The following is a 27602-nucleotide window of genomic DNA, read 5'->3' as shown; positions in this document are numbered from 1 at the left end:
CCCGTTAAATATTCCTAACAAGATTAAATTGTAATACTGGCCTGTTAGAGGCCGTTTCCTTTACAGGAAGATTATAATGACATTTGACATTTATTTATTTATTTGAAACAAATTACATTATAATGCAAATATTTTATTTTATTGTAAATTTTTTTTTCAATTATGTTTTTCAGGGTATTTAAAGGATATACAGTAAAACCTTGGATTGCAAGCATATTTCATTGCAGAAACATGCTTGTAATCCAAAGCACTTGTGTATCAAAGTGAATTTCAAGAACCATTGGCTCAGTTGTGATTATGTGATATTGGCATCATGTACTACTCATATTGCAACACATGGCTCATTTACCAAGTTGAAATTTATTAGACGTGTTTGTTCATCTTGCAGAACACTCACAGAAGAAGCTACGCACAATCCAAGGTTTTACCCTATACCCATGTAAGTGCATTTATAGAATGCACTTATTTCGAGCATTGGGTGTTGTATGGAAACCAATTTGACAATAAATTTCATATATTGAATAAAAAAAAGAATGCACTTATTTCCATTTTCCCTTATCTTCTTTCTAAAGAATATTCAGAATCTGGACTTCTTCAAAACTTAATTCTCTGAGAGTCATCTTTTTCAACTCTTACAATAAGAAAATAAGAATTGGTTGTGAAAAAACAGAAATCTCAATATGGAAAGGATAAGAAGTGTTTAATTTTAAAAATTTATTTATTTTTGAGAGAGAGAGAGAGAGAGCAAGCAGGGGAAAGGCATACGGAGGGAGAGAGAGACAATCCCAAGCAGGCTCTGCACTGTCAGCACAGAGCCTGATGTGGAGCTTGATCCCACAAACTGAACCATGAGATCATGACCTGAGCCGAAATCAAGAATCGACGCCTAACTGACTGAGCCACCCAGGTGCCCTGGAAGTGTTTCCTTTTAGAAGGTTCATTCAATCTGGGTTCAAGGAAGATTACAGAAATCATAAAAGCCACGTAGGTTGGGTTTAGAGTTGAAAAGTTGGGTACTGGAACAACTAAGGTTTTGAAGAACAGATGAAAAGTTAGGGGAAAAGGGGAATGACTAATAATTTGAATTTGTGTGCCTTCCAAGGTTTTAGAGAAATACAGAAGAGAACTGGGTTTTGAAATTAGTGCAAGGGAAATAATCTTTCCAGGAGTTGTGAACATTTGATTCACATAGATCTAGATAACGATACTTTGTGGGAGAATGGATTTGCTACATTAATTTATTACTTTAACACATTAAAGATTCAACCTGGAAAACAAATAAGTGATTTCTTTCAAAGTATGCAGAAGAATCACTGATGTGAGCCCTGCTAGTCTATGATGGATTGGGTGCAAATAAAGAAAAAATGATCCATCCAATCTGATTGGATGACATTATTGATAGTGAAACAGAGGAGAGAAGAGCCAATCCAATCCTCAGACAGACTTTAAAACTAGACAACATATTTCAGGAGGGAAAAAGCAAATTAACACAGAAATACGGAGACTGAACCCTTTAAGTTTGTTTTTCCTTTCCAAGTTGCCTTTTTAAAAAGTATTCCATTTATTTATTTTTGGAGAGAGAGAAAGAGAGAAAGGAAGGGGCAGAGAGAGAGAGAAAGAGAAAGAATCCCAATCAGGCTCTGCCAGGTCAGCACAAAGCTCCACACAGGGCTTGAACTCACAAACCGTGAGATCATGAGAATAAGAGTTGGAGGCTTAACCTACTGAGCCACCCAGGTACCCCCCCCAAGTTGTCTTTTACTGGTTTTGTTTGGATTCTACTCATTTGCATGTGTGTATACATATAAAAATTAATTTTTAATTATGAATTTATAGTATATATTTATATATTATGTATAAAAAGTATGTATTTTATATGTATTCATAAATTTAAATAGAATACAATAATGTATATTAATATATTATAAATATCTTGATATTTATTTATACATATAATTCTAGAATTTACATGGTAAATCATTAGTAATTTGCCCAAAATGCATATACATATCCTATTTGTGTAAAGTCTAGAATTAACTTCAAAATTTCTACAAAAAATATCTGCTAGGATATTGATTGGGATTATGTTATAGGTGTATATCACATTGTGAACAATAGACATTTTGAAAGTATTGAGTGAGCATTCTTATACATGAACATCTCTCTGCTTATTATTTATTTTTATTTTTTTAATATTTTTTTTATTTAAGAGAGAGAAAAAGTGCAAGCTGGGGAAGGGTAGAGAGAGAAGGAGAGAAAGAATTCCAAGCAGGCTCTGTACCATCAGCGCAGAACCCAATGCTGGGCTCGATCTCACAAACTGTGAGATCATAACCTGAGCTGAAATCAAGAGTCAGACGCTTCACTGGCTGAGCCACCCAGGCGCCTCAACATCTCTCCATTTATTCTGGTATTTAATTTTTCTGTAAATATTCTGTTGTTTTTAGTGTGCCATTCAGTGTGCCAATATTCTTGTTGTCTTCAGTGTGCATATCTGATATCAAATTTATCATTATATATTTCATAATGTCAATGGTATTATAAGTGTATTTTTAAATTTCTGGTTGTTTATTACTAGTATGTGGCTATATGTGGATTTCTTTTTTGCATTCCTTTAGTTGTTACATATATAGGTTTCTATATTTATATGTAAAGGTCTCTATATGAATAGGCAACATATATTGGATCTTTCAATATGTTTTACCCACTTTGAAAATCTCTTCCTTTCCCCTGGTATGTTTTTCACATTTTTTAACAACAATATTTATCCTGATATCCCTGACATACTATTTCTTAAGTGTGAAGTTATCTTGGTATTTTGATTATTGGTAATTTGCCAAAAATACATTTAGTATTGCATTTTGCTAGGACAACCATGTAGATTCAGATACAAGCAAATTATTCTGGAAACTTTTGTGAACATGATTTTTTAGAGATAATCTGCAGAAAATATTTTCATTGTATTAAATTTGCATTTCGCATAGAGGCAATCTCCTGATAAAGCTTCAAATCTAGGTTAAGCATCATGCTGATTAGAAACATAATTGATATAATTTTAATAAAATTATCAAGCTGTGATAAAAATAAAATTGTTAAAAATGTTCCATGATTATGCTCTTTGGAGGTAATTTATATTTGCTGTTTATACAGTAGGCTTTGTCTTATTTAAAATGGCAAGCATTAAAGTACCCCCTAGAAATTTTCCCTTAGTGAGTCTGGAAGAGAGTTTAATTTTAAAATTAGGTTTCTTTCTGTGTCAAAAAATTATTAACGAATCATGAACTTTCCACCGGCTTACTGGCCTATTATTTTAAGCCTGTGTGCTGGGCCTGTTCAATGTTAACTTCGTGCTATACGATGAGCCCTTCAATCTGCGGTAGTGAAATTAGAAAGTGCATCGTTAGGAGTCTTAAGTAAAAGTGAGGTGATATCCTTGTTGCCAATTTGGTGTTAAATACTTTGTATAAATTACATCAGTATATTTAAATATCTAAGTATCAACCGATCATGCGTGAACGATGGACAATAATACCTACATAGAAAACTGTGGCGATCACTAACTGTATTAATACACATAAAATGTTTAGAATACTGATGAAGGGCTCTAAAAGTGTTTATTATTACTATTATTGCCATTGCACTAATGAGATATATGGGGAAAAGCTGAATAAGTACACAGCACTTATAACTAATGGTTTAACTCCCCTGCTTTACTCACACAAAAAAAATAGATATATGCAGACACAAATTTTTAAATAAATTTTACTAATGCAAATGATGTGTAGTATATAATATACAAAACTGATAAAGTAAATAATACACTTTATTATCAATTCCATAAAGCTAGTTGAAATTCACCAAATCCTTTTTGAATTTTTTTTTTGTAAACTCTTTTATCTCCAGGCATCCAATGGTTGTATAGACAGTTGACATTTGTGTTTATGTCAAACAGTATGACAAAAGTGAAATAAGAAAACGTATGTTTTCTTCATTCTCTGGTGACATGCATGACTTTCTTTTCCTGGATCAGATAGCAGCCTGTGAGTATTAGAAGTTTATTTCTTCATTTTTTGTGCCATACACAAGGTAATGGTTACACTTTTCAATTTAATCTACATTATTACTATTTTCTTGATTCACTAAATCAAGCAATTAATTAAGCTCTGATTTGCAGTCAATTTCTGTGGTGTACATACTCTCACCATAGCTGATTTTAAGCTACCAACATGACATCACAGAGTGTGAACTTGGGAAGAGACGTGCACTGTCTTGCCACCGTATATTATTTCCACCATATACATTTAAGACTGACGCAAAGTGAGATCACTGCCACGCTGTTTACGCTATTTACACTGATCTAGGTCCCTATATGCCCAACCTAAATGGTTTTTGGCTACCGCCTATGGAATCAAAGACCTCAAACCTGGAATAACCTGTAGCATATTTTGATCAGTTGATAAGCATTTTTAAAAGTGCATAGGTGCATAGAATTTGTCACCAAAAACTTTTCAAAAAATGCAGATATTCAGCTAGTCATGGAAGCCTTGATTATTTGAGTGCTCATAAGACCTCATAGGCAATTAATTGCCTTTAGAATGTACATTGGGCAGGCCAGCCTCTGGGAGTGCCATCGTGGGTGTAACTGGAGACATTTGGTTCTAACAAAGACAGCCACATCTACCTTCTACTAGGAAAGGAATTTTAGTTCCAGGAGTATTCTTGAGTTATGACAGCTAACCAGACAATTAAAACTGTCTTTCACAGGCCCAGTTTCCAGTCTGCAAACACCTAAACTAATATATCTAGACTTGGGCTATAGAGACTTTCTTCTTCATCTTCTTTTTAAATAATAAGCTTTAGCATTTTATAAATTGTTTATTTTATAATAAATATGAACTGATAGCTCCAACTTCAGAATGAGTTGTGTTTTAAAAGTACATTAATTTGGATTTTTATGGAAATTGGAAAATATTTTCAGCATTAAAACTATGAAAACCTGGGCACCTGGGTGGCTCAGTGGGTTAAACATCTGACTTCAGATCAAGGCCCAGGTCATGATCTTGATGTCCGTGAGTCCCAGCCCCGCATCGGGCTCTGTGCGGACAGCTCAGAGCCTGGAGTCTGCTTCTGATTCTGTGTCTCCCTCTCTCTCTGCCCTTGCCCCACTCACGCTCTGTCTGTCTCTTTCTCTCAAAAATAAAAATAAACATTAAAAAAACATATTAAAAAGCTATTGTAACAATTCCCAAGCTCACTGGCCACTGTACATTTAAGCCAAAGCATTCTGGATTTTAATATTATAAATAGATTTTGAGTTCTGGGAAGAGGAGTTCTATTTAGGTTCATTTATTGACAGATTAATATTTTTATTTTTTTAATGTTTGAACATATATTTATTTACTTTGAGAGAGACAGAGGGAGTGACCAGGGGAGGGGCAGAGAGAGGGAGAGAGAGAAAATCCCAAGCAGTCTCTGCACTGTCAGCACAGAGCCCAACACAGAGCTCGAACCCACGAACTATGAAATCATGACTTGAGCCGAAACCAAGAGTCAGATGTTGAACTGACTGAGACACCCGGGTGCCCAGGATTAGTATTTTTCTTAAAGTTAACTTCTATGAAATAAAATTACCATTACCCTTCCCTTGTACCTTCAACTGGGTCTATTTTTCTTTTGCTTATAGACAATAAATCCACTACATTTACCTAAAGATAGGCATCGTATGCTTTTAACATATTTGATATAGATATTTTGAAGAATGTCCTTAAATTTGGATTTACCATATACGTTCTCACAATCATATTCAGATGATGCCCATACCCCACACAAACAGGCAGCTGTCATTGACTCCTACCTTGCTTATCCCTTCCAGTGGATTTTGAGTTGAATTGTTGAGAAAGTAAGGAAGGAGTGATGGAGAAGAGAAGGAAGCCAATCCTATAAATTTTCATTGGCTCATTTGGCAGATCTTTCTTGCATCAAATTTTTAGCAAATCCAGGTTCTAAATAGTTAACTTTAGCTTGTGAGATACATTACTTTTTAAAAAAAGACTTTTTAACCCAATTTAAAGTTGACTTCTGCTCAAACTTTGTATCAGGTTGATGATCTATTTGACCTTAGTCATTATTGGAATGCTCTTTGCCTGCCTTTTCCAGACACGTGTGAAAATATTATTCCCATATTTATGTCTTGACACGGACACTGTCATTCTCTTGTGTGATGGATTTTCACCTTAAAATAAAATTAGTGCAAAATTATAAGAATTCTAATATAGAATATTTCTAAGCATTGACTTATTTCAATCCTTAGTTTTGTGCCTTTGGCCCAGGTGGGAAAAGACTGTAGATAAACAGAACATCACATTCTTTACGTGTTCCAGCTTGTGAATTTTGCTTGAAGTTATGTGCTTTAGATGCCATCAATTATTTCTATTTTTATGTTTGCAGTAAAGTAAGCTTTTAGCTATATTTAGCAGTACTCTCTAACACATCTCCTGTGAAGACACTATCTTCTCCATGTACTCCCTGCAAGGGTCAAATGAACTGAAACTTAACTAAATTAGCAAGCAACACAGAACTCGTGTTTGTCAATATCAACCATATAATGCTTCCCTTTTACAATAGGTCTTTTAGGCTTCTGTATTTCTCCTGCTTTTTGTAATAATACCTACTTTTTATTGTTTGGCTAAGAAAATTAAAAATTGCAGAGTTAAATACTCCTTTCCCCCCTCTTTGCCAATTTCAAGTGATGAAGTTTCTAGTGGATACATCTTCTCCTCAAGCTCTGTTTGCAGCGGAACCAAGCATAAAATATAGAAGTTTAGTGGCTACTTTCCAAAATCTCTAAATGACAGTGAACGGGAGCTCAGAACTCCCCAGCCCAGGAGATCGATGATTCTATGTAGTGTTAACGTTTGAAATTAATTAGCTTACTATCCCCATCTTCACAACTATAATATTTTGATTCCCCCCCACGCCCAGAGGTTTTCTGATATCTCTGTGTGACTATGGAGGAGAATCTCATACACACTCCACTTTCAGACCGTTGTATTCTCTAGCACCTCTGTGGAATTCTGTGCCACATCTCAGCCCTACTTAGACTGACATTCTTGAGGGTGGCTTTGGTCTGCTGCCTCACCAGGATTCCTGGGTCCGTGCTGTCCTGCCACTGTTCATTGATTCACTCTAGTTCTGTTGCCACACTAAATACTGCTGCCGTGTCTCATGCACATGTGTGGACAGGGCCCCATTCCAAAAGCCATACCTTCTGCGACTTAAATTGTGTAATGCTTTATGTAACTGAAATTTCACTTCAAAAAAATGGCATCTTCAACTTCTGCCTCTACACATTATTTCAAGGAGATTCGGGTCAGCTGGGATATGTTTCCCCTGAGATGGATGACAAACGCTAAATCATCTGACTTGAAAAAGAGAATTCATCTTTGTCTCATGTAAAAGAGGTCGGGAGGACATGTGCCAGGGAAAGCAGATTCTTCCACCCTGTTGTTCTGCCAGCCCCATCCTCAGCGATGCATCTTGCAGTCCACACGGTCCAAGATGAGTCCCTCAATTTGAGCTATCATTCCCACATACAAGCCACCAGGAGGAAAGAAGGAGGGTGTGATAATTTGAAGAATTGTGCAGCAGATGTTCATTTGACATCCCCTATCGATTTGGGCAGATTTTTCTTCCTCCCACATTGCCGCTAGGCTTGGCCATAGAACGTGCTTTGGTCAATGGAATACTGGCAGATGCAAAGGGCAGATAGCAGGTGCCCTCTGTTCTGGCCGGGACTCTAGAATAAGTAGATATGAAGCAGACAAACCCAATTCCCTTTCTAGATCCAAGTTCAGCTCCAGAATAGCCACCCAGGTGACCTCAACCCAGACCAGCTGAACTGAAAACCTCCGTGTAGGAGGGGTAAATTCTTATTTTTAAATTTCACTAAGATGTTGAAGTTGCTTATTGCAGACATGCCTCCAACATCCTGCATAGATGTCCATCATCCTACATTACATTGCCTACATCACCTAGGAGTATGTTTGTTCACAACTGCAAGCCCAAAGGAGTCCCTAAGTGCTCTCATGTGAGCTAAGCCTCAAAGCGATTCAACTCAGTAATTTCACAATCACCATCCACCAGAAACTTCAATTTCTTTCCCCATTTTAACTGCAGAGAAAACTTGCGAGACCAAAATACACACTATAAGTCCCTTGTTTCCATTTCCCTTTGTGTGCTTTCACTCTCAATCTGCTGCTTTTCAACCCAACCTCTTTGTCCAACTTTTCCAAACTTCCTCTGGAGACTTTCAAGTTTTAAAACAAAGTGGTCCCACTAGTGTTTACCGAACAGATTATTTCATTGTTGTTGAGGTTGTGATTGTAATCAAGAGGCATCACTCTCTTTGAAGCCTTCTTTTCTATGGAACTGTGCCTGTTTTCCATGCTATTAATGGATATTTCTGGACAGTGAGATTAAGGATTATTACACTTTATCTGTAATCACCACATTTTTTTACAGTGCAAATGTAGTATTGCATGTTTTTGAAAAAAAAAAAGTTATTAAATGACCTGGAGAAAACACAAAACAGTTTTGCCTTCCCTGTGTGGGGATATCATAAAGCAATTATTGCATTACTTTGCTAACATTAACAGTCAAATTGATTGAGTCTTTAAAACAGCTTTTTCTAAATCTGCCATTGTATTTAACATTTTAGATAAAATATACAGCCCAATAGGATCAGCAAAAATTATAGGGATTTTAATTTTTATTATCATCAAATTTGCTAAAGGCAAATTAGAAAGCCCATTTGAAATGCTGACCCTTTAAGTATTAGTAAAAGATATATTAATTAAGAATTTCCAGTTCTTGACCCACTAATGCTATTCTTTAAATACATTGGGAAATATTCATTTAATACTTCAGTGGGTTTATTGTGCTTGCTATCTCATTTCTCATTTCATGCCGAAGAGCTCTAATTTCTTCCTTGATTAAACTTTTGCTGTGATAATAATGAAAATTTATTTTAATTATGTGAAATCTTTATCCATAAGGATTTGATATCTTTCTTACTTGGGTTTTTGTTGTCCTTCAAGTTCACACCATCATATTATTTCCATATCTTAATTAAATGTTATTTTCTTTCTCTAAAATTAGAATTAACATCTTTTACCTTTTTTTAGCTTATTTGGTGAAGTTCATATATTAATTTTCCTTTTTATTAAAATCAGGTATATAGTAATTCATCGATTTAGTTCCTAAGTCTATTTGGTGATATATAAAACCAGAGATCCAAACTGTATGGTTGCACAGAATAGGATTTTTGAGTATTTCTCACTCTATTCTTCAATAATGTCATAAAATTATCACTGTGTATCTACATAGTCATGTCTTTGTTTTTATAGTACACTTTTTGTGTCAAATGTTATAGAAGTAGACAATCATCTATGAGTCTATATAGACATAAAATATTCTATGTCTATATTCTATATTATTATTCTATATCTTATTCTAATATATTCTATATTATTTATTACTGTCAATCCAGACACAAAATGAAGTTAAAAAAATTAATTAGTTCTACTATTTCGTGGCTCTTTCACTTGCCCTTTATGTCCTCCACTCACACCCCACTGCCAGACACAGCTCCTTACTTTTTATTTTGTTTGATGTTTATTTTTATTATAATTTATTTTTGAGAGGTTGAAACAGAGAGCAGGGGAGGGGCAGAGAGAGAGGGAGAGAGAGAATCCCAAGCAGGTTCCGGCACCCAGTGCAGATGCAGGGCTCGAACACAAACCGGGAGATCATAACCTGAACTGAAATCAAGAGCTGGATGTTTACCTGACTGAGTCGCCCAGGTGCCCCACAGCTCTTTATTTTTTAATAGAGAAATTACGTGATAGTCACTTTAATATGTATTTTGTCTTCCATTCTTCCTGCTCTTTTTCATTATGTTTTTCCCAGATCATTTGCTCAGCTTTGTGGTTCAATGCTCATTCTTTCTTTACTCTTGGATGGTTATTTTCTGTGACTATGGATTCCAATATTATACATCGATGATTCCACATTTATATGCCTACTGTATACCTCCTCTTTTTTAGACATATATATTGAATTCCTTCTTTGAGCTTCCTCTCCAAAGGATGTGCCATAAAATCACCTTAACTCAAAAACAGCTTTGTTCTCCTTCTCCTCTCTACCCTCAATGCCAGTCAATGGCACCACCATCCAAATCTTGTGTAGCCTTATAGGTTTCTATTTCTGACCTCTAGTTCCAATCCATAAAATCCTTTCAAATGGGTTTCCTAAAACTTTCCAAGCCATCCATTTTTCAAAATCAACACCTAATGTAAACCACTATCATCTCAAACTTATACTGCATGAACATTCTCATTCAATCCTCTCTCCTCACCTCAGGAAGGTGCCAAAGAATTTCTAAATGCATAATATTTTGTTTTTGTTTTAACTTAACGCATTCCACCTTGACAACAAAGCACTTTTGACCTAGATGGTTGTGGAGGTAAATCTACCTGTGGCATAACACTTAAGGGGGGCTAGAAGTCATTCTTTACTCTGCAAACCTTAGATAACTGACACATTTGGGGAAGAGTATAGGAGGAAAAGTGTTTAAAATGTATACTAAAACTTGTAAAAAAATCCCTGAATTTTCAGACATTAGACACACTTCACTGAGCCAAACATTGGAAGCATCCCTCTGAGAGCCAGTGCAGCTAACCTATGGATTGGGCTAAGTGAGGGACACTTTACAGGAGTAAGTAAGTTCAGTAAAGCTATGTAGTCCTCACTTCCAGATACGTTGTGCAATAAACAAAACAAGGGGAGTCAGAGTTTGTGGTTTGCAATGAGATTGAGAATATATTTAACTTTCTTCTTCTCTGACATTTGCTCATAACATTGACACTTTAGAGTTGAGCAAACATATAGGGTTCTTCAAAAATTAGTGCAGGAACCAGAGAGATGAGAGAATGTCACTTTAAATTCTGCTAATGTGAATACAGGCATCTCCAACAAATAATTTGGGGGAAAATGTTTCCATATTTTGATCTTATTTAGATTTGATATTCTATTTGACCCTATGTGTTATTGGGTAACCTTTACATTACTTACTATTATATATTGTGAGTAATGATTTTTTGAATGAAACAAGAGTTTAAATGCTTTGACAGTTCAGTGGAGTTGGTTCCCATTTACAACTAGGATAAACAATTGACGTCATGATAGTAAATGGGGCACTGACAGGAAGTGATGTCATAGAAGAAAAAAACAGCACCATATAGAAAAGAAAACAAAGATTAAAAGTCCAAGGATGTCAGCCTGATGAAAGTGAGTTTCATTGAATAGCCCCAATGCAAGCAGTGTCAACATTCTCCTTTAAGATCTATTACAAATAATGCCTGAGTCATATCACTCTGGCAAAACATGAAATCATTTAAATTTATCAGAATCACTGATACATAGGATTTAAGATTGACATCATTTTTATAGTTTTTTATTATAATTTGCATCAAATTGAATACTACTATATGAAAATTACCTATAACTTTATAAGGTACTTGAAAAAATGGAAACTTTTTAAATGAATAATTTAATATTACTCAAAATCCCAGGTATTTTTAAATCATATTTTGACAGTCTAAATTTTTTTTAATGTTTATTTATTTTTGACAGAGAAAGAGACAGAGCATGAGCGGGGGAAGGGCAGAGAGAAAGGGAGACACAGAATCCAAAGCAGGGTCCAGGCCTTGAGCTGTCAGCCCAGAGCCTGACATGGGGCTCGAACCCATAGACCTTGAGATCATGACCTGAGCCAAGTCGGATGTTCAACCGACTGAGCCACCGAGGTGCCCCTTGACAGTTTAAATATAAGAAGTTTTTAGAATGTTTTAATGTGCTTAATGTTGTAATAATTATATTATATCACATATGGCTGTATTGTGAGAAATAATGAGAACACAAGAGTTCTGTCTAATTTGGGAGAGTAATGCTCCCCTTTCAGATTAATTTATGTAACCGAATAGCATGAGTAAATGTTTCTGTAATGCAACAGCCTAGGCATACAAAAGAAGTAACATTAAAGAGTAGGAAAACGTTTTGCTTTTTCTCGTCCCATTCTTTTTGGACTCATCATCTACTTCTAAACTTTTTTTTCATTATATTCAGATAACCCCTGTGAGAATTCTGTTGCTCACTGTCCAAAGCCCGGATATATGCAGCATGGGCATTGTTGTTTATTGTTTCCAAAACTGCTGTCCTCCTACTTGGATCTGGCCAACACTGCTTTTCCATGCTTCTCAAACTTGTGACACTAAGGGATATTGATCTTGGAGCTGTAACTGACCCCTGTCACAGTCTTTACAAGCACTAGTTCTAGGTATGGTAGGCCTGGAGTGTTCTTAACACCGATGAAACCTAACATAGATCTACCAATTGGACTCAGCTCCTTAAAGCTACAGTGTGAAGAGGCCCTCCTGTTTTTTGATGCTTAAGATGAAATAATTCCCTTTTCCCTTATATATATTTCTCTATGACATTGTTCTCAAAGTAATCCTACATGTCAATCTTAAATTTTTTAAGTCATCTTTTCCATTTTTGGTGCTTTTTCACGGAGCCCTTAACCCTTGATTTCACCACCATACCAGATAAAAATCCAAGGTTGGTCTTGAGAACAATCTTAGTGATACATTGCTATATTTAAATATGTTCATTTCTTCTGATGATCAAGCTAATGTTATTGAATACGTAGATATGCCTTATTCTCTTTTCTCTTAAGATGAATTATTACTCCCCCCAAAAAAGATAAATTATTACCCAGGAAACTTTCTTCTAAAGGCTTAGACATGTAATAGATTCCCATATGAATTCTCCAGCTATTTTCTAAAAATCAAAAATATAAATATCAGTGGCTATAAATAAATAAGTTCAAATTTCAAGAAGTATTGAGAGTTAGCTGAAATGGTTGACTATAATACAACACAGGAACGAATACTTCTGTTTTAATCAGTTTTTCTTCATTAACCTATCACTAATTGTTTTTAAGCAAACCTAAAGTACTTACTTTGGTTAATGTAGGCCTGGGATTTTTGCCAGGTAGTTTTGACAAGGAAAAGAGAAAAAGCGCTTGGGTATTGCCAGATTTTAAACTATGAATCGCGGAAGCTAAAACATCAAATGTGTAAAACATAAGAAAGGGAATTAAATAAAAATAAGAGAGAGAAAGGCACACCAAGAAACAGACTTTTAACTATAGAGAACAAACTGAGAATTGCTGGAGGGGAAATGGGGGGAGGGAGGATTAAATAGGTGATGGATATTAAGGTGGGCACTTGTGAGGAGCCCTGGGTATTGTATGTAAGTGATGAATCACTAAATCCGACACCTGAAACTAATATTACACTGTATGTTAACTGGAATTTCAGTAAAGACTTGGAAGGGAAAAAAAATAAGGTGAATTAAGAATAGATAGATAAGGAGTATTTTGTTACTTAATAAACCAGCCAAAGGGACAGGTTTTCTCAAGAAAGAAGGAGGGATAGGAGGATGAGACTGGGTCTTTATATCGAAAATCGGGCAGGTTCGAACTGTATTAAAATTCAAGATGCACACACGAGAGCTGGCTGATGTGGATAGGAGATCAGTGCGTGATAAAGAGGCCAAGCATTACAAAACTTATTAAATTAAATAACAATTGAGTAGAGTTGGCGTGCAATGCTACATTCGTTTCGGGTACACAACACAGTGATTCAACTTCTACGTTATGCTACGCTCACCACGAGTGTAGCTACCCTCTTTCACTGGACAACACTACTACAATCTCATTGACTATATTTGCTACATTGTGGCTTTTATTCTGTGACTTATTCATTCCCCAAGTGGAAGTCTGCATGATGACTATAATGATAGCACATATTGGAATAAAGAGAAAGGCTCACACACTACACAGAGCATACTCACCCAAGACTTGTAACAAAGGCAAAGAATACAGTGGGGCCAAAGAGAGAGCACACTAACATCAGAGGTCTGAGAGACCTCTAGGGTCAAACCACCCCCAGAGCTTTCTTATTCAAGGCCACGCTTTGGCTTTGAAATCAACCACCAAGATGAGTGTGATGAATATTAGTTGCGGAAGACTTCTGATAAAAGCTTCTAGCTGAGTATTATATCTGCCACCTGGTCAAACTGCCATGTGAAAACCATTCATAAATACATCAGGCCTGGGTGTCATGAGAGGAATTTTGGCTTTTAAGTAGCACATCACGAATCATTAATTAGTTAGTTAACCCACTTGCCCTTATCTTGGCCAAAAGCCAAAGCTAGATCCCCTGGCCTCCTCAGAGATAAGGATAAATATCTCCCAATCCGACTGTAAAACAACTCTGGCCAACAGAATGACCTGCCCCCCACCACCCTCGTGCAAGGTGACCTGGTAAAAGTCACTTGCATTATCCCAAAGAGTTGGTGATTGTGTCAGCTGCTAATTTCTCTGAGGAATTGCCTAGGGTTTGGTGATAAAAACAATGAGGATACTTGACAATTAACAGAGTGGACTCAAAGGCGCCAATATTTCTTATACAAACATATAGTCATACATAGATTTGCAAAGGGCTGGAAAGAGTAGAAGGTAGCTCATTCCACTTTCCATCCTCAAACCCTGTTATCAAACCTCCCTAATCATTTCTCTGTTCAGGTTGCCATAACAGAAATACCGTGGAATAGGTGGCTTGAAAACAAAAGAAATGTATTTCTCACCGTTCTGGAGGTTGGTGCCAAGCAGATCAGGCGTCTGGTGACAGTTTACTTTCTGGCTCATAAATGGTGCTATCATGCCGTGACCTCACATGGTGGACGGACACCCTGTGGGTGGCGAGGGATCCTAGTGAAGCCTCCCGTATGAGGGCACTCGTTCCAATCATGAGGGCTCCACCCTCACGATGTAATCATTTCCAAAAAGCCCCACCTCCTTCTAACATTGGTTTGGGAATTAGAACTTGAATGTATGAATTTGGGAGGTGAATTTGGGACACAAATCCATACATCATCCGGTCAGTACATAACATCATCCATTCAGATACTTAATGTCACCTCTTTACAATTATTAAAAAAAAAAAATCCATAGGAAAATCTGCTATTCACACACACACACACACACACACACACACACAGACACCCAACACAGATTCCTGGGCGCCTGGGTGCCTTAGTCCGTTGGGCTTCCGACTTCGACTCAGGTCATCATCTCACTGTCCATGAGTTCAAGTCCCATGAGCTGTGCTAACAGCTCAGAGCCCAGAGCCTGCTTTGGATTCTGCGTCTCCCTCTCTCTCTGCCCTCCCCCCCCACTCATGCTCTCTCTCTCTCAAAAATAAAATAAAAATATAAAAAATAATATTTTAAAAAAGCATGGATTCCAGTTAGAAATTGTTAAGCTCTTCCTAAAGAGTTACTGAATATAGAACTATTAATGTTAAGTTGGTTTTCAGTGAAGTGTTTTGTAATTTTAAAATTACTTTATACTTGCTATTTTATCAATTTAAAAAGCAAAAATCACAATTTTGGAAGTTAATTAGGAGAAACATAATTTGTTTTATGTTTCTTACTGAGAGCATAAGCCTGAAATTTAGCTTAAAGTGTAAATATCCCTTGCCTGTATCACCAATAATGCACTCTCAACCAACACATTTGGCTTAAATCACAAGAAATTTGGAAGTATTAATGCCATGAGTCTTTCCAGATGAAGAGTTTCCCATATATGTGTGTATATGTTGATTGATAGCCACGAACTCATTCAAAGCCCAGGAAAAAGCTGAGTAACGTCAAGCAGTTGGCAACTCTGCAGATCGATCAAAGAAATACCTCATTGCTCCAGAGACAATGACAGGAACTCATGTTGAATCTGACAGGTTCACTGACATTACCTCTAATAAGACCACATTTCAGTGCAGTTGCATTAGACGACAAACAGTACTGCTCCCTGCTCATAGTCCTTGAGGGAAAGACATGATTCACACCATCAGATAGTGCACAGACAGGCCATGAGTGATTACAGCTTACATGAGGTCTCGGAGTAGACATGCTTTAAACGCTCCATAATCTTCTTTGAATTGCATTAGTCCAAAATATCCCTCTATTTTTAACAAATAAAAACAGCCCAAAATATGTGCCCAGCAGGTTGCTGGACACTCTGAGGGGATTCATGAGATATAAATTATGCTCTTGCCTTCATGGATCTTAGGGAGCTAGTAAGAGTTCTACTCTTACTGTTGTTAGGGCTTTGGCCTTTGGACCCCTAAGAGCATTGGCTATGCCTAATTAGTTATACATCAAATGTGTGATGTTGAAAGAAAATGTTATTTGAAATTCAGAGCATAATGATCCCCGGGTAAATACTGCATAATGAAAGTTGGCATTGAGTTCAGCTTTAATTGATGACACGATTGGGAAAAAAGGGTGATGGAAAGGGCAGGACAATTCAAGAATCAGACAATGAAACAAAAGCATAAAAATATGAAAGACTAGGACATGTAACACATTCTAAGAGGAGCTGTTTGCAACTTGGCCTTGCAAATCAGAAAATTTAGAGAGGAGGAGAGTGGGGTAAATTGAATGACGGGGATTGTGAAGGTCCTTGAACACCAGGTAGAAAATCCCAATCTCAGCTGTGCGGGGAAGTTTTTTTCAGCCATGAATAATTTTACATTGTAGCAGGAAGAAAGAAAAGATCATAAATTTTCAGTAGTGTTGATCCCTTGGTATTGTGTCAATTGGAGATGAAAGAACCAGGAGTTAAGATGATTATTACAAAGCCACTTTTGCTTCTGGGCAAGTTTTAGTGTAAGACATCAGGAGAAAGAGGAAATATGAACCAGACATGAATGACATTTCAACAGATGAGTAGTGTCTTACGACTTGTTAAAACAGTGAAAATAACTAACGGGCTTTGTTCTTATTTTCTCAATTGCTTTGTAATCATGAAACAAATATTAGCAAAACTCAAAACCTTTTTTTTTTTTTTTTTGCAAGGGGCAACTACAGGGAAATACGTTTACTTTTGTTATTGAAAGTCTATGCATGCCCTCAGTTTTAAAACGCCTATCTAGGGGGCACCTGGGTGATTCGGTCAGTTTAGCATCTGACTCTTGATTTCAGTTCAGGTCATGATCCCAGGGTCGTGGGATCAAGCCCTGCAGTGGGAGCATGGAGCCTGCTTAAGATTCTCTCTCTCTCTCTCTCTCTCTCTCTCTCTCTCTCTCTCTGCCTCTGCCCCTCTCCAGCTTGCAGGTGCTCTCTCTCTCTCTCTCTCTCTCTCTCTCAAAAATAAAAAATAAATAGATAATAGCCTATCTACTTTCTTTTTCAAATGTCCAATCTGTATTTATACTATTCATCTCAGATCAAACAGTTTATTTTACTATTATTCTATACTTTTTTTGCAAATTTAACTATATATTGTAGAAATTCTCAAGCATATTCAAAGAGAACAGAATCATAAGTCTCAATTTCCCCATCACACAGCTTCAACAACATAGACTATATCTCCACTAAATCTCTGTATCTATTTCAATTATGATTATTTCTAGAGGCTTTTTTCTAGTCCAACTGAAACACTTGTCTCTTATCATTAACTTTTATTGCCTTACTATGATTTATCTGGTTTATTTTTATATGTTACTGATAATGCAAAAGGAAACAAGGTGCATTGGATTTTGGAAAGGAGGGGGAAGAAAGATGTGAAATACCAGGCACTGAGGAGAGAGTCAACTGGTAACTTAGAAAAATCTTAAAATGAAAAGATATAAAAAAGGGAAAAGTAGAATCAAAGACACTGCTGGTGTGTGTCCTGTATGTGAGCTTTAAGCCAGGCCAGTCTGCTCATAGAATTTATGGATTAGTAAGATATATTCGCCTGGTTCCAAGGTAATTGGAAAAGACCCCACTCTTCACTCTTGTTGTTTCAGTCTGTGTTGAGTTTGTGTGAAGACTGAGTCCTGACTGGTTTCCATTAGACTCAAGCTTAATCTTTCTGTCTTCATTGCCTGAATCCTTCCTGGTCACATGTACACATTTTTTTTTAATGTTTATTTATCTTTGAGAGAGACAGGGCGCGAGTAGAAAAGGCACAGAGAGAGAGGCAGACGCACTATCTGAAACAGGCTCCAGGGTCTGAGCTGTCCACACATGGCCAGACATGGGGTTTGAACCCACAAGTGGTGAGATCATGACCTGAGCTGAACGAAGTCTGAAACTAAACCAGCTGAGCCAACCAGGCACCCACATGGTCACATTTGATGGGGGTAAATATAAACTATAGTGCAACCTCCTTGAGCCCTCCTGCTGCAAGTGATTTAGACCTATTGGAGGCTGTTAGATAGGTGACGTTATATCAGTCCCCTTATTATTTATATGTTTATTTGGGCTTTCTAATTCTTAATGGTGTAGTCTTGGTATGTTCTGTTTCTGTGGTTGGATAAACTCGGGAGGGTCCTGGGCCCTGAGGCCTTGACCCAGCCTGTCCCAATGATGTCACTGGAGTCTCTTGACCTCTTTTTCAGAAAGATTTCAAGGACAGACAATGCAATGGAGGAGCAACACAAGTGGGGAAAGTTTATCAAGGTGAAGGTACACTGTTCAGATGTGAGAGTGGGTGACCTCAAGAAAGAGAAGATTTGAGTTTCTATCTTCTATTGGCAAATGTTAACAAGGAGGCGAAATATTTCTCACTTAGAGAGGGGATTTCTTAGAAGCTGGGTTTTGCACTTTTTCTTCCTTATTTGGTCAGGGGTTTCCAGGTCTGGCATCTGCCATCTTGGGCCCAATCGGTTTGATTTGCTTCTTGTGGAGTGCTACCAGGACAGGCCTCTGATTTTCCCAATAGTCGAGAGTGGCCATGACTTCCCGTTTGCTGGCCTCCAGGTATCCAGTTAGAACCTAACTAACTGCCTCTGACATTTCTAGGAATTTATCCATTTCTTCTAATTTATCCAATATGTTGGCATGTAATTGCTCATAGTAGTCTCTCATAATCTTTCTTATTTCTGTGGCATCATTTGTAATATCTCCTTCATTATAATTTTACTTCTTTGAGTCTTTTCTGTGTTTTTTAATTCATCTAGTTAAAAGTTTTTCAATTTTGTTTATCTTTTCAACAAATCAACTCGGATTTATCTTTTCTGTTGTTCTTCTAGTCTGTATTTCATTTATATCTGCTTTAATCTTTATTAAATTCTTCCTGCAGCTAACTTTGCATTTATTTTTTCTAGTTCCTTGAGATGCAGTTATGTTTTTGAAGATCTTTCTTTTTGTGTTTCTATTTTCCTTTATCTCAAGGTATGTTTTGACTTCCCTTTTAATGTCTTCTTTGACCTATTGTATCTTCAGGAATGTGTTGTTAAATTTCCACACTTTTTTGTAAATTTTTCAATTTTCCACTTGTTAATGAGTTCTAATTTTATAACGCTGTTGCCAGAAAAGATACTTTGTATGATTTCAATCTTCTTAAACTTTTTCAGACTTATTTTGTGGCCCAACATATCATTTGTGCTGGAGAATGTCCCATGTTTGCTTGAGAAGAATGTGGATAGGATATCGTGTACCTGTTGGGTCCATTTGATCGATAGTGTTGTTCAAGTACTCTGTTTATTGATTTTCTGCCTGGATAATCTATCCATGGTTGAATATGGGATATTGGATTCCAGTAGTATGATTATATGGCTGTCTATTTCTCCTGTAAGTTCTGTTAACATTTGCTTTATAAATTTAGCTGCTTCAATGTTGGGTGCATATATATTTCCTATTTTATTTCCTTTTAATGAACTGACCCATGTGTCACTACATAATGACCTTCTTTGTCTCACATGATCATTTCAACTTAAGATCTATTTTGCCTGATAAAAGATCCCCCCTTCTCTCTTCTGGTTACCATTGCATGGAAGATCTTTTTCTACTCTTTTACTTTAAGCCTGTGTATGTCCTTATAACTGAAGTAAGTCTCTTGTAGGCAGCCTGTAAATGAGTCTTTAAAAAAAAAATCTGTTAAGCTGATCTATGTCTTTTGATTAGAGAGTTTAACTATTACACTTAACTATTTACAGGTAAATATACAGGTAAATATACCATTGATATTTTGTTCATTGCTTTCTGACTGTTTTATAGTTGTATTATTCCTTTCTTCCTCTCTTATTGTCTTCCTTTTTAAATTGATGACTTTTGTGTTTTTGTTTTGTAATGGTATAATTCAATTCCTTTCTCTTTAACATTTGTAAAATTACTACACATTTTTGTGTGGTTATCATGAGGCTTATATAAAATATCTTATAGTCATAATGTTTTATTTTAAGCTGATGATCACTTAACATTGATTACATACAAAACTGTACTTTTTTCTCTCATTCACACATCTTATGTTATTTATGTCACAATTTACATGATTTTACATTGCATATCCATTAACAAAATATTATAGCTGTAACTATTTGTAATCTTATGCTAGAGTTAAAAGTGATTGGGGCACCTGAGTGGCTCAGTCGGTTAAGCGTCCAACTTCAGCTCAGGTCATGATCTCATGGTCCATGAGTTCAAGCCCCATGTCAGGCTCTGTGCTGTCTGCTCAGAGCCTGGAGCCTTCTTCAGATTCTGTGTCTCCCTCTCCCTCTGCCCCTCCCCAACTTGCACTCTGTCTCTCTCTCTCAAAAACAACATAAAAACAAAAACAAATTTAAAAAGGGATTTATACACCATCATTACAGTATTAGAGTTCTAAATTTGACTATATATTATACATAAGTTTGACTATATATTGTATTTATCAGTGAGTTTCTACTATCTCATGTTTCTATGTTGCTGATTAGCATTTTTGTGTTTCAACTGGAAAAGTTTCTCTGGCATTTTTTCTTCTTTTTTATTTTATTTAAATTTTTTTTAATGTTTATTTATTTTTGAGACAGACAGAGCATGAACAATGGGGGAGGGGAGGGCAGAGAGAGAGGGAGACACAGAATCTGAAATAGGTTCCAGGCTCTGAGCTGTCAGCACAGAGCCTGATGCGGGGCTCGCACCCATGAACCATGAGATCATGACCTGAGCTGCAGTCGGACGCTAAACCGACTGAGCCACCCAGGCTTCCCATTCTTTTTTCATTTTATTTAAATTTTAGTTAACATACAATGAAATATCGGTTTCAGAATTAGAATTCAGTGATTCATCACTTACATACAACAGCCAGTACTCATCACAATAAGTGCCCTCCTCCTTCCATCAACTCACAGATTATTCTCTATCATTAAGAGTCTTTTGTGGTTTGGTTCCCTTTCTTCTCTTCCTCACTTCCCATATGTTCATCTGTTTTGTTTCTCAAATTTCACATGTAAGTGATATCATATGGTATTCTTTCTCTGATTGACATATTTTGCTTAGCATAATACACTCTATTTCCATCCACATCATTGAAAATGGCAAGATTTCATTCTTTTTGATTGCTGAATAATATTCCATTATGCATATATATCACCTCTTCTTCCTCTATTCATCAGTCGATGGACATTTGGGGGTCTTTCCATACTTTAGCTATTGTTGATAGTGCTGCTATAAACAGTAAGGTGCACATGCCCCTTCCAATCAGCATTTTTGTATCCATTGGGAGATACCTAATAGTGAAATTTCTGGATCGCAGGGTAGTTCTATTTTAGTTTTCTGAAGAACCTCCATACTGTTCTCCAGAGTGGTTGTACCAGTTTGCATTCCCACCAACAGTATAAGAATGTTCCCCTTTCTCTGCATCTTTGCCAACACCTGTCATTTCTTGTGTTAATTTGATCCATTCTGACAATCGTGAGGTAATATCATGGTTTTGATTTGTAATTTCCTGGGGATGAGTGATATTGAGCATATGTTCATGTGTCTGTTAGCCATCTGTATGTCTTCTTTGGAAAAGTCTCTTCATGTTTTCTGCCTATTTCTTAACTTGACTATTTTTGGGGGGTGCTGTGTTTGATATTTTCTTTATAGGTTTTGGATATTAACCCTTTATCCGATATGTCATTGGCAAATATCTTCTCCTATTCCAAAGAATTCCTCTTAGTTTTGTTGCTTATTTCTCTTGCTGTGCAAAAGCTTTTTATCTTGATGAAGTCTTGATAGTTCATGTTTGCTTTTGTTTTCCTTGCCTTCATTATTAGAGTGTTTTAGTATTAGTGTTTAGTATTAGAGTGTTTAGTATTAGAGTGTTTTAAAGTTGCTGTGGCTGAGGTCAAAGAGGTTGCTGCCTGTTTTCTTCTCTAGGATTTTGATGGTTTCCTATCTCACATTTAGGTCTTTTCTTCTACGGCAGGTCTCACGCCAATGAACTCCTTCAGCTTCTGTTTGTCTGGTTGTCTTTTTTTTTAAATTTTTTTAAACATTTCTTTATTTTTGAGAGACACAAAGAGACAGGGCACAAGTAGGGGAGGGGCAGAGATGGAGAGAGAGACAGAATCTGAAGCAGACTCCAAGCTCTGTGCTGATATGCCCAATGTGGGGCTCAAACTCACGAACTGTGAGATCATGACCTGAGCCGAAGTGGGATCCTTAACCCACTGAGCCACCCAGGCGCCCCTGTCTGGTTAAGCCTGTATCTCATCGTCATTTCTGAAAGAGAGCTTTGTCGATCCTAATGAGAGATTTCACTTTCCTAAAGGTTTGGACTCAGGGAACACAGTGACTCTTCATGCAAGTCTAGGATTTTGTTAATATGGATAGAGGAAGAGGGACATAGGTATGAATCCAATAGTGTGTGTGTGCTATAGTGACATTAAATATCATAATCTACAGATAAAGAAACTAAAACTTAGAAATGTACATGCTTACTCAAGATGTCACAGTGTATGCCTGTTATAGCTGGAGTTGAGAATCGCTGAAACAAAGGTCATTTTTACCCATTTTTTATCTCTTTTTATATGTCAATTCATTAAACATACATTTATTTAAAAGCTACTACATCAATTATGACAAATGCTGGTGCTTTGAAAATAAATAAAATAAAATAAGGAGATAGTAAACACCATCAAGGATATCACAGTCTAGAGGGGCCAGGCGTAAAACAGGTAATTTGTCAACAAATGCAAGTTAGATAAAAAGATAGCTGTAGCTTTGTTTTAAAGACAAACTGAATAAAGTAAAGCGAAATAAATAAAATATAATAAAAGGGACGGCTAACAAAGTTCAGTGGGACCTATAGGGAAGAAAAGAGTTGAACTGAATTGCAAAGAATAAGACCCCAAATTTATGGAAATCACTTGGAATCTTCCATAAGGAAAAAAAAAGGAAATTTATGAACACTAAAAAAGTCACTTCCTTTTCTTTTCCTCCTCCTGATTTTATTTACTTTGTTATTCATAGTCTTTAGATGTTGGCTTTATTCCTTTTGAGACTTAAGTAAAAGTTGGTTTTTATGACTTTAAAATTTCCAGTTAAACTTTGACATTTATACAAATTTATCACATTTGTAAGTTCTCAGGAGGGAAAAAATAATTTACTGATGAAAATCAATGGTTTATTATTTAAAAAATAAACTCATATTAACAGCAACTACAAAATTATTTCCTTAATCTTTTGGCAAAATTCTTTCAGTACTTTTTCTGCCCTGTCAATATGAGTATTTTAAAATACCATTACACTATTATATAAATAAGTTCATGTATTATAGCAGATTTTAAAACCTTTTTTTTTTCCTAATTGTGATGGTAGAAATGAGTCAATGTCTCAGAAATCCACAGTTGTTTGTGTTGAAAAGGAAAAGAGTCTTTTTACCTTTCCCTTTCGGGATTCTTTGGGTAGGGCCCTGTATTTTGGACTAACAATGGACATTGACAAAAGAAAAACAAACTGAAATTTATTAACATGAGCAGAAGACACACCCTCAAGTGGTTAGAATTTGGGCTTAAGTAGTATCTTAACAAAAGAACAATACATTTTTTAGAGGAGTAACAAGACAAAGGAAAAACAAAACTGCTTCTAGGAGTGTCAGATTGCAGGTAAAAAATATATGGGGAAACAAATGGTAACTAAAGATTAGTTTATCAAGGTTTGCTTTGTAGAGTACTCTGGCGATGCCTCTGAGCTGATAAAGGTCTAGAGTTGCCTCCAGTGATTAATTTCTGTACTTCTTGGTAGAGAAGGGGAGGAGACAAATTTACAAATTTATGTCTCTCCTTTAGGCAAATCAGAGAGCTTTCGTTGTATTTGCTTCCTTTTAATTGCCTTCAGCTCAAAATAATTCTCTTGCCAAAACGGTAGCATACACCCCAATTTTTCACTTGAAACTACATAATAACCTAATTGTAAAACCACTTAGACAATGAGAATAAAGTTTTCATCTATATACATATACCTTTCCAAATGTAATAAACCAGGAATAAATTAAGAACATTTTGGCATGTTGTTTATTACATGGCACAGTTAACTCACTTGTTCAGAATCCTGGTCATTCATACAATTTATTTAGAAGTAAACAGTATTGATGTCAAAAGAAAATTTCAAAAAGAGTAAAAATATATATATAAGGAAAGAAGTAAGGATTTTCTCCTAGGGTATGTCACTCAATTATTTATAAAACCATTCCCTCAAAGTAGTTAGAACTCTTGGGAGGCCTTTTTTGCTCTCTTTGTTTGAAGTGGAAAGCTAGAAATAAAATCAATAGGATTACTCCTCCTTACATCTTCTTTGGAACTGGCAAACAAGTTCTGCCCACTTTTCAGACTTAATGAAAACTCTAGTGCTGGATGAGCTGAAAATATCACAAGATAGTCAAAGTCTGAGGCATGGACCTCTAAGGAATGTTCTGACATTTATAGCCCCTGTTCACAATTTCTACTGTGTAGTTTTACTTAAGAATGATGAAAATTATGGAAACCCTGAAGACTAAAAAGTCTTCAGGCATGAGTATTTCATACAATTTATACAACTGCAATAGATATTCTTTTGATAGGAGTAAAAAGAGACATCCAGAGCCATTCTCGAAGTTTTAGCCTATCACATTCTAAGGAATGAGCAGAAGTCTAAAAAATTAATAAAGCAAAGGCTGGAAAAATATGAATGTACCTTCAATACAATACGATATAAGAGAGATTCTACGAATAGTATAGAGTATCTAAATACAAAATAAAAATACAAGAGTGGGATCTTAGAGGGAAAAATGGCATTCCCCAATTAGCAAGATCCAATGGAATGCACAACCTCATCATTTTATTTTAGTATAAAGTCTGCTTAGCAAGCACATATTTTCACATTAGAGGTGGAGGCATTCAGGACTTGTGACAGTGAGATGTCATTAAATGTTATATTCCTTTAGCCTGATGTCATCCTCCTTAAACTTCTGATTGAAATAGATCTTAAAACATTTGTTTCTTATAATGAAGAAATGTGCTGGTTTTCTCAAGAATTTTATTCTGCTCATTACAAGTCAGTAAACTGATATACTGTTTCATATCCCCCCCATTTGTAAGTTTTACTAACGTGAGCCAATTCTTAAAACACTGAACCTATCTTATTAGTGCCATAGCAATAAGCTGAGAACCAGGCTATAAACAGTGATAACTGTCTTTATGTCAAGCCAGCCTGTTCAGCAAACTTCTAGGCAAAAACACTTAAACTTACAGTTTCCTTCAAATCACACTCTTTACAAATGGACAAATTGAAAGAAAGTATTAGGCAGGGTATATGTTATGGTAGTCAAAAGCACTTGTTTCAAGTGCTTTATTCCTCCAGAAAGTTAATATAGAAAATTATTCACGCAAATGAACACACTGACTCATCTTCCCTGCATAATTGACAGAGGTCCTATTACAGAAGTAATTTGTTTTTATTTAAAATGCAAGTAGAGGATCATCTGATCTTTATTATGGATAACTTTCCAGAATAGCAAAAGAAATTTAAGTTTGACTGAAAGATAGAGTAGATCCAATTGAATGAGAAAAATATAAGGGTGGGGAGATTGGAAACAGTAAGTCCAACCTTCTTGGATGTCACCTTGCCTCAATTTGTATATAAATTAATTTGTCTGGACTAATAAAGCCAAGGGTTCAATAACTGAAATGGGGATAAACATTTGTCGCACTTACAAGCTAACAGTAGATGCTGGCAGAAGACACGAGATTGCTGGATCAGAGACAATGGACTTTCCTACTCACCACACAGAGGCAGCATGAATTTTATGTTCACAATGACTTCCCTTGTCACCAAGTCCCAGTAGGCAATGCAGATCAGCTCAGATACATGCTGCACACACAATATGCTGGCATGGCTGAGGAGCAGCTCCAGGTTTGGGAAATCTCAATCTTTCAAATGTAGGTGCTACCAAGCATGTCCAACCTTTGTTCCAGAGAAGGACATTTTTTTTCATTTTTTATTCTGGGGAGAAAAACAATCTGTCCTTTGCCGTGAAGAGAAGTAGCATTCTTATCCTTCAAAACAAATGTTATGAAAGATATCAGTGTCTCTATTCAGACGCCCTTCAGGAAAACAGGAGACCCATTGAGATTTATTTCTCAAGTCATGAACAGTGCTCATTGACATTCATTATTGTGTAGACATGCAGTTCAAGAGAAATAACAAAAATAAGGGAGATTCCATAGAAACTCCATGTGTAAGGATATTTTTGCCTTGGTGATTGTTTTTTTTTCCCTCTTTTAATATATATTACATGCACCCACATACACCCACACACACTGTATAAACTACAGAACTATTTTCAATATGTTTTGTTAATCATCTGGAACTTTGTTCATTTTGTGCTACTTTTGCACAGAAGAAAGTTCTAATAAAATATATGTTTTTTCATATGGTGCCTTGATATTGAACTTCTCAGCCTCGAGAACTGTGAGAAATACAGATTTGCTCTTTGTAAGCCACCCAGCTTATGAAATTTTACCTATACATTGTATTTTCAGTTCCCTGGTGTGTGTGTATATGGGTGTAAATGTGTGTATGTGTATGTGTGTGTGTGTGTACTTCATACTCAATATCAGTATATTTTCCTTTGTTTCCTCTGATTTAGAACAGTAGAAATTTCTAAGAACTCAAAGGAAAAATATTTTCTGACTGAATTTTCTTTTTTTCCTCCAAGTTTTTATTTTAATTTCAATTAGTTAACATACAGTGTAATATTAATCTCAGGTGTAGAATTTAGTGATTCAACACTTCCATACAGTACCTGGTGCTCATCACAACAAATGTCCTTCCTAACACCCATCACCCATTTAGCCCATCCCTCCCCCTACCACCACCCCCCCCCCACTCCGCCCCTGCTGCTGGCAGCCATCAGTTTGTTCTCTGTAGTTAAGAGTCTGTTTCTTGGTTTGCCTCTCTTTTTCATCCCTATGTTCATTGTTTTGTTTTCTAAATTCCACACATGACTGAAATCATATGGTATCTGTCTTTCTCTCACTTATTTTGCTTAGCATAATACTCTCTAGCTCCATCAACGCCATTGCAAATGGCAAGATTTTGTTCCTTTTTATGGCTGAGTAATATTCCATTGTATGTATATACCACATCTTCTTTATCCATGCATCAGTTGATGGACACTTGTGCTTTTTGCATTTTTTAATCAGTTT

At 36.2% G+C, this 27602-nt stretch overlaps 1 long non-coding RNA gene across 1 annotated transcript in view; it reads right to left on the bottom strand.

Moving 5' to 3' along the window:
- LOC128315133 (uncharacterized) overlaps positions 1-26778 on the bottom strand; it is a 99973-nt gene extending 73195 nt beyond the window's left edge. The window contains exon 1 of the long non-coding RNA XR_008297583.1: positions 26178-26778. This is a non-coding gene — a long non-coding RNA (uncharacterized LOC128315133). The remainder of the gene's footprint in view (positions 1-26177) is intronic.
- Positions 26779-27602: the final 824 nt, after the last annotated feature.

Source organism: Acinonyx jubatus, chromosome C2 (genome assembly GCF_027475565.1).
Source record: "Acinonyx jubatus isolate Ajub_Pintada_27869175 chromosome C2, VMU_Ajub_asm_v1.0, whole genome shotgun sequence".
NCBI classification, from domain to species: Eukaryota; Metazoa; Chordata; class Mammalia; order Carnivora; family Felidae; genus Acinonyx; species Acinonyx jubatus.
Note: the sequence above shows the minus strand (reverse complement) of the source record. Positions and strands in the feature narration are given on the sequence as shown.